General features: G+C 39.4%; 1 long non-coding RNA gene across 1 annotated transcript in view; it reads right to left on the bottom strand.

Moving 5' to 3' along the window:
• The window catches only part of LOC128659304 (uncharacterized), a 48,382-nt gene extending 41,035 nt beyond the window's left edge, over positions 1-7,347 (bottom strand). The window contains exon 1 of the long non-coding RNA XR_008402332.1: positions 7,320-7,347. This is a non-coding gene — a long non-coding RNA (uncharacterized LOC128659304). The remainder of the gene's footprint in view (positions 1-7,319) is intronic.
• Positions 7,348-8,384: the final 1,037 nt, after the last annotated feature.

An 8,384-nucleotide genomic window follows, 5' to 3' on the forward strand; every position in this document is an offset into this window, starting at 1 on the left:
TTATACAGTGCAGCACAGATGTTATCAGTGTATATGTACTATGCATTCTTTATACAGTGCAGCAGTGATGTGCAGTCACTAGAGGCAGGTGAGCCAGTGCTTCACCTCTCATATGGGCAAAAATATATTTTTTTTATTGGTTTAAAAAAAAATTGTAATTTTTTTTCCCCCCAGCATTCTTTTTTCACAGCTACATGTTGTGCAATGGAGAGGCAGAAGCAGGTCTGCCCACCATTACACAACATGCTGTGCCACCTACTGGATGAAAGTGGTTAAGATCATTGCATGGCCCATTAACTGCTTATTTGAGGCAGTCCTATTTGGGCTGAACCAATCCAGTGAGAGGCATTAGTAAGTGGAACTTAGGGTTGGGGCTGGATGTTAAATCATATAAAACAAAACAAAAACGGAAAAAAACAACTTTCATATATTTTGTTGCTGTCCTGTGAACCTGCTAGCTTTGCTAAAGTGAAAAAGAGAGTTATGTTCTTCCCCTCTAAGTGCAGTGGAATGTGCCACTGTCACTTCCTGAATCCTTACAGAGCAGGAAGAGAGGCAGAGAGAGCAGTGTTTTAGCCACATCTTATTAAAGTGAGATTTTACTGAAAGGGATTCTGTTAGTGAAAATGATAATTTAATGAATGTGGTTTAGTGTTTTTTTACTCTTTTACAGCAGTTTAAGGATCATTTTTGTATTTTGTTTACTCAAAATTTACACCCACTACTAACTTAGCAGCTTGCCTATGTACTTCACACTAATTTATAGTCTCACTTTATGAACTCTCTGTAGCTCTGCTGTTTTATTACTTAAAAATGCAGTGGTCCCTCCCCCCCCTTGTGTGTGTGTGTGTGTGTCTCTCTCTCTCTATCTATGAATCTCTCTCCTTATGTGTTGTTCTCCCCCATGGTCTCTTTCTCTCTCTCTGTCCCTCTTCCTCCCCCTCTGACTCTCTCATCCATTATGTGTCTCTCTAACCCTCTGTGTGTGATTGTGTCTCTCTCTCTAACCCTCTGTGTGTGATTGTGCCTCTCTCTCTAACCCTCTGTGTGTGATTGTGTCTCTCTCTCTCTCTCTAACCCGCAGTGTATGATTGTGTCTCTCTTTCTCTCTCTCTAACCCTCTGTGTGTTATTGTGTGTCTCTCTCTAACCCTCTGTGTATGATTGTGTCGCTCTCTCTTTCTCTCTCTCTAACCCTCTGTGTGTGATTGTGTCTCTCTCTCTTTCTCTAACCCTCTGTGTGTGATTGTCTCTCTCTCTCTCTCTCTCTCTCTCTAGCCCTCTGTGTGTGATTGTGTGTCTCTCTCTCTCTCTAACCCTCTGTGTGTGATTGTGTCTCTCTCTCTTTCTCTAACCCTCTGTGTGTGATTGTGTTTCTCTCTCTTTCTCTCTCTCTCTCTCTAACCCTCTGTGTATGATTGTCTCTCTCTCTTTCTCTCTCTCTAACCCTCTGTGCGTGATTGTGTCTCTCTCTCTTTCTCTCTCTCTATAACCCTCTGTGTGTGATTGTGTTTCTCTTTCTCTCTCTAACCCTCTGTGTGTGATTGTGTCTCTCTCTCTTTCTCTCTCTCTCTAACCCTGTGTGTGTGATTGTTTCTCTCGCTCTCTTTCTCTCTCTCTCTAACCCTCTGTGTGTGATTGTGTCTCTCTTTCTCTCTCTCTAACCCTCTGTGTGTGATTGTGTGTCTCTCTCTCTTTCTCTCTCTCTGTAACCCTCTGTGTGTGATTGTGTCTCTCTTTCTCTCTCTCTCTAACCCTCTGTGTGTGATTGTGTCTCTCTCTCTTTCTCTCTTTCTAACCCTCTGTGTGTGATTGTGTGTCTCTCTCTCTAACCCTCTGTGTGTGATTGTGTCTCTCTCTCTCTTTCTCTCTCTAACCCTCTGTGTGTGATTGTGTCTCTCTCTCTTTCTCTAATCCTCTGTGTGTGATTGTGTCTCTCTCTCTTTCTCTAACCCTCTGTGTGTGATTGTCTCTCTCTCTCTCTCTCTCTCTCTCTCTCTAACCCTCTGTGTGTGATTGTGTCTCTCTCTTTCTCTCTCTAACCCTCTGTGTGTGATTGTGTCTCTCTATCTTTCTCTCTCTCTCTAACCCTCTGTGTGTGATTGTGTCTCTCTCTCTCTCTCTAACCCTCTGTGTGTGATTGTGTGTGTCTCTCTCTCTCTCTTTCTCTCTCTCTCTAAACCTCTGTGTGTGATTGTGTCTCTCTCTCTTTCTCTCTCTCTAACCCTCTGTGTGTGATTGTGTCTATCTCTCTCTAACCCTCTGTGTGTGATTGTGTCTCTCTCTCTTTCTCTCTCTCTCTAACCCTCTGTGTGTGATTGTGTCTCTCTCTCTTTCTCTCTCTAACCCTCTGTGTGTGATTGTGTGTCTCTCCCTTTCTCTAACCCTCTGTGTGTGATTGTGTGTCTCTCTCTCTTTCTCTTTCTCTCTAACCCTCTGTGTGTGATTGTGTGTCTCTCTCTCTTTCTCTCTCTCTCTAACCCTCTGTGTGTGATTGTGTATCTCTCTCTCTCTTTCTCTCTCTAACCCTCTGTGTGTGATTGTGTCTCTCTCTCTCTAACCCTCTGTGTGTAATTGTGTCTCTCTCTCTCTCTCTCTCTCTCTCTCTCTCTCTCTCTCTCTCTAACCCTCTGTGTGTGATTGTCTCTCTCTCTCTCTCTAACCCTCTGTGTATGATTGTGTCTCTCTTTCTCTCTCTCTAACCCTCTGTGTGTGATTGTGTCTCTCTTTCTTTCTCTCTCTCTCTAACCCTCTGTGTGTGATTGTGTATCTCTCTCTCTTTCTCTCTCTAACCCTCTGTGTGTGATTGTGTCTCTCTCTCTCTCTAACCCTCTGTCTGTAATTGTCTCTCTCTCTCTCTCTCTCTCTCTAACCCTCTGTGTGTGATTGTCTCTCTCTCTCTCTCTCTAACCCTCTATGTATGATTGTGTCTCTCTCTCTCTCTTTCTCTCTCTCTAACCCTCTGTGTGTGATTGTGTCTCTCTTTCTTTCTCTCTCTCTCTAACCCTCTGTGTATGATTGTGTCTCTCTCTATTTCTCTCTCTCTCTAACCCTTTGTATGTGATTGTGTCTCTCTCTCTTTCTCTCTCTGTAACCCTCTGTGTGTGATTGTGTGTCTCTCTCTCTTTCTCTCTAACCCTCTGTGTCTCTCTCCCCCCGTCTCTCTCTCCCTCTCCCCCCGAGTGCTTTTCTGTGTTTCTGTCTACCTTTTATTTATTTAATTAATGAATTGGTAGTGCCATCTGATGGTGTGGCTTTATTTAAAGGGGTGGGGTCAAGCGCCCCACCATCTTTAAATTTCACCAGACGCCACTGGATCAAGATATTTTTATATTTACTGAATAATGAAAGAATCTATAAGCATAATTTGCAGCATTAAAGTAAAAAGTATGTTTTAAACATATTTTAATGGGCATGGATTTCTAGATCTCATAATCAGAGCAAGCATAGTGTTATCTTGCAAGAGTTTCTGTTACAATCCTTTTAGACTAAAATCAGATGTTTACTAAGTTGACCAGTTTTCCAAGACACCATTTAAAGGGACATGAAACCCATATGAAACCCATATGCAATTTTAAATAACTTTCCAATTTACATCTTGCTGATTGGTGGCTGCACATGGATACCTCATGTGATTGGCTCACCCATGTGCATTGCTATTTCTTCAACAAAGGATATCTAAAGAATGAAGGCATATCCTAGCCACTGCCTCACCAGCCTCTGACATCACCACATGTCACTGCAGTGCAGCATGTTTATTAGTGTATAGATGCTTTGCATTATCCCATAGTGCAAAGTATTGTGTTTATAAATGTTCATTATCATCACTATATAATGACACTTGTTGAAAATAAGAGTGAGTTGTACTGGTCCCCTTGCCAGAACTTGCCACTACAGTAGGGCTTGAATGCATTGGCAGATTCTGAGAACTTGCCATTCAAGCTTGCAAGACAGTCTGAAACCACATATTAAAAAATGAGTCTCTGCTTCTGATCGGAGGTGGCAGGAATAAATCACTGCAAAGTTGCTTGTTTTGGGGAAATTGATAGGCTCAGCTTGCCCAAGAGCAGGGTGCAGGATTGTACAACAACAATCTTTTGCAGTCTAAGTGACCTATAAGAAAATTATTTATTAATAAACTGTATAAATCTTATTTCTTTTAGTTTTCATCTTACCCTCTAGATACTTTGAACTAGCTTATAGTTTAGTCATGTAAATGGTGCTACAAAAAAACAAAATAACTATCAGATTTGTAATGTTTTTTTCAAAGTTAAAGGGATACTAAACCCAGTTTATTTTATTCCGTGATTCAGATAGAGCATGCCATTTTAATCAACTTTCTAATTTACTCCTATTATCAAATATTTTTCGTTCTCTTGCTATCATTATTTAAAAAGCAGTAATGTAAAGCTTAGGAGCCGGCCCATTTTAGGTTCAGCATCCTGGATAGTGCTTGCTTATTGGTGGCTACATTTAGCCACCAATAAGCAAGCATAACCCAGGATCTGAACCAAAAATGGGCACGCCCCTAAGCTTTACATACCTGCTTTTTAAATAAAGATAACAAGAGAATGAAAAATATATATAAGAATATATATTTAAAAATACTAAGAACATTTTCTACTATGTGAAGAACATTGTAATGTAAAATATTTTAAAAACACAGTAAAACGCATTATTAAATATTAAAAATGAATACAAATATTTTTTTGTTATTCTTATTTGAATGGAATGGGCTCCAAAGGTCAAGATTTATCAAAGTATGGTGGATATGGGTGAACCTGCAGCCGACGGGGCTTCAACTGCTTGATAGATTTGGACCAAAGTGTATGTATGTACAGTGGGGCAAAAAAGTATTTAGTCAGCCACAAATTGTGCAAGTTCTCTCACTTAAGAAGATGAGAGAGGCCTGTAATTTTCATCATAGGTATACCTCAACTATGAGAGACAAAATGTGGAAACAAATCCAGACAATCACATTGTCTGATTTGGAAAGAATTTATTTGCAAATTATGGTGGAAAATAAGTATTTGGTCAATATCAAAAGTTCATCTCAATACTTTGTTATATATCCTTTGTTGGCAATGACAGAGGTCAAACGTTTTCTGTAAGTCTTCACAAGGTTGTCACACACTGTTGCTGGTATGTTGGCCCATTCCTGCATGCAGATCTCCTCTAGAGCAGTGATGTTTTGGGGCTGTCACTGGGCAACACGGACTTTCAACTCCCTCCAAAGGTTTTCTATGGGGTTGAGATCTGGAGACTGGCTAGGCCACTCCAGGACCTTGAACTGCTTCTTACGAAGCCACTCCTTCATTGCCCGGGCGGTGTGTTTGGGATCATTGTCATGCTGAAAGACCCAGCCACATTTCATCTTTAATGCCCTTGCTGATGAAAGGAGGTTTGCACTCAAAATCTCATGATACATGGCACCATTCATTCTTTCATGTACACAGATCAATCGTCCTATTCCCTTTGCAGAGAAACAGCCCCAAAGCATGATGTTGCCACCCCCAATCTTCACAGTAGGTATGGTGTTCTTTGGTTGAAACTCAGCATTCTCTCTCCTCCAAACACGACAAGTTGAGTTTCTACCAAACAGTTCTACTTTGTTTTCATCTGACCATATGGCATTCTCCCAATCCGCTTCTGGATCATCCAAATGCTCTCTAGCATACTTCAGACGGGCCCTGACATGTACTGGCTTAAGCAGGGGGACACGTCTGGCACTGCAGGATCTGAGTCCCTGGCGGTGTAGTGTGTTACTGATTCAATCTTCCCAGCCTGGTGCAGGTCTACAATTTTGTTTCTGGTATCCTTCAACAGCTCTTTGGTCTTCACCATAGTGGAGTTTGGAGTGTGACTGTTTGAGGTTGTGGACAGGTGTCTTTTATACTGATAACAAGTTCAAACAGGTGCCATTAATACAGGTAATGAGTGGAGGACAGAGGAGCCTCTTAAAGAAGAAGATACAGGTCTGTGAGAGCCAGAAATCTTGCTTGTTTGTAGGTGACCAAATACTTTTTTTCCACCATAATATGCAAATAAATTATTTCCAAATCAGACAATGTGATTGTCTGGATTTGTTTCCACATTGTGTCTCTCATAGTTGAGGTATACCTATGATGAAAATTACAGGCCTCTCTCATCTTCTTAAGTGGGAGAACTTGTACAATTGGTGGCTGACTAAATACTTTTTTGCCCCACTGTACATACATACACTTTGGTCCAAATCTATCAAGCAGTTGAAGCCCCGTCGGCTGCAGGTTCACCCATATTTTGCCCCACTGTGTGTATATATATATATATATATATATATATATATATGTATATATATATACATTTGTATATATATGTTTATATGTGTTTATATATGCACATCTATATACACACATCCACACATATATATATATAAAATATTTTTATTAATATTCATATAAATAATTTTATTATATAGTGTATATATGAGTCTAAAATTTTATTGCAATGTATTTATGTTGTGTTTGGTGCACATTCTTTTTAAATTCTTTCTATTTATGCTAGGTCACCACTCCCACTTACCCGACATGCACAAATTTAGATTGTGCTCAAACAAACACGTATACTTTTAATATGTGCGCAAGTTGGCACAGGTGCACGTCACTTGTTATCTGGCCCTATATATGCTTCATGCACCTGCATTCAAATAATGCATGTGCTCTGCTCAGAGAGTATATATCATATATGATGAATTGCTCTATTTGCATCATTGCTGCTAAATGCATGTATGGGCACAAGAGTTGCTTGGATGAGAGTGCACAAGGCATATCTATATATGCTCAGTGCAGAGTAAATTAAATCTGAGTGGCTGTCCCTTTAAAGATTAAAGCCTACATTCACAAGCTTTCAGAGAACTCTCCAGTAAACCAAATGCTTTCTTTTAAAGTGGAGATCAAATAAATTGTGAGAAGGATATTTATATCAACTGGACTTAGCTCCATGGAACAGAAAGTTGAGGCCTGTCCCACAGAATGCTTTGAAGTTCTAAGCATATATATTCAAAAAATCTGTGATGAATTTTAACTAACAAACCATGGAAGAACCGCAACTTAGTGAACATGGCAAATAATTTATCCTTCCTACATATGAAATTAGAAAAAAGTTCCACTAGAAATTATTTTTCTGTATTTATATCGGCAAACCATGGATTGGTGGACATCAAACATGTTGGCTTAAATTAAACCCTAGCTCCAATATGTGTAAAAATCAAGTTAATGTCTTCACAACATAATTAACAAATAGTCAATGAAAGAAGTACAACATTTTCATTAACTTGCTCACCAGGTAGCTGGAGAGATGCATAAGTGGGGTCACAGCTAGTGTCAAGGTATCTGTCCTTAATCCTCTTTGAAATAAGTAAATTCAGCTGGAGGAAAAGAAAGAGAGATCCATATAGTATGCTCTGTTTGAGGAGATTCTAAAAACAGTATAATGAAATTGATTCTGCCAAAGGAAATACTACTGTATATACATAACTTATAGAGCACACTTTTAAGATATTTGCTATCACCTCTATCTCCACTTCTCATTTTACTTCTTAGGGAAATCATAGAATTCAACTCAAAGGGACAGAAAAGTCAAAATTATATTTCAAAAAGTCAATTTTCCAGTTTGCTTCTGGGATCAAATTTGCTTTACATACCAAGGTAGGCTAAGGAGCACCAATGCACTACTGGGAGCTAACTAGTGATTTATATCTTCGCCCACTTGCCTCTTGTCTTTGGCTCACTAGATTCTGATATCTCCCAGAAATGTATTGCTGCTCTTAGGTTTACTCTTCAACAAAGGACACAAAATTAACAAAGCAAATTTGAAAATAGAAGCCTAATGTAAACCCCTGCTAAAAGCTGGGCCTTATAGGGTTTTGCATGCTTAGTCTGAGTGTAATTTTCCTATTACATTGTATACATTATTTGGGTGGCTTGTTTAATCTAAACACCTGAGCTTCTAATGGCCAAAACCAAAATTCACCTGATTTGTAGAAAAAGCCACTCAGTCCATATCAAACTGTCTATCAATAATATTCTGTGTAAGACTACTTCAGAACTTTCACAAAGTTCAAGTAACTTATACAGCCAAACACTCTCCTGTTCCCATCCACTTGTACCTCTCCATAGTAATTATCTCTGTTACAATTTCATTCTCTCTTAGGGCCCAATGATCTAAAGTTCTCCTCTTAGGAGAAATGATCTAAAATGATCCATCAGTGCCATAAATTCTATGGAATGATCTAAAGGCATATTTTGCACTGTGAGTTGTGTATCTCACTAAAAGGCGTAACCTACATCTCTGTATGCGATGGCGAGATATATCCATATAGAAAAGTGCTCAGCAAACTAATCATTT

Source organism: Bombina bombina, chromosome 5, assembly GCF_027579735.1.
Source record: "Bombina bombina isolate aBomBom1 chromosome 5, aBomBom1.pri, whole genome shotgun sequence".
Lineage (NCBI taxonomy): Eukaryota > Metazoa > Chordata > Amphibia > Anura > Bombinatoridae > Bombina > Bombina bombina.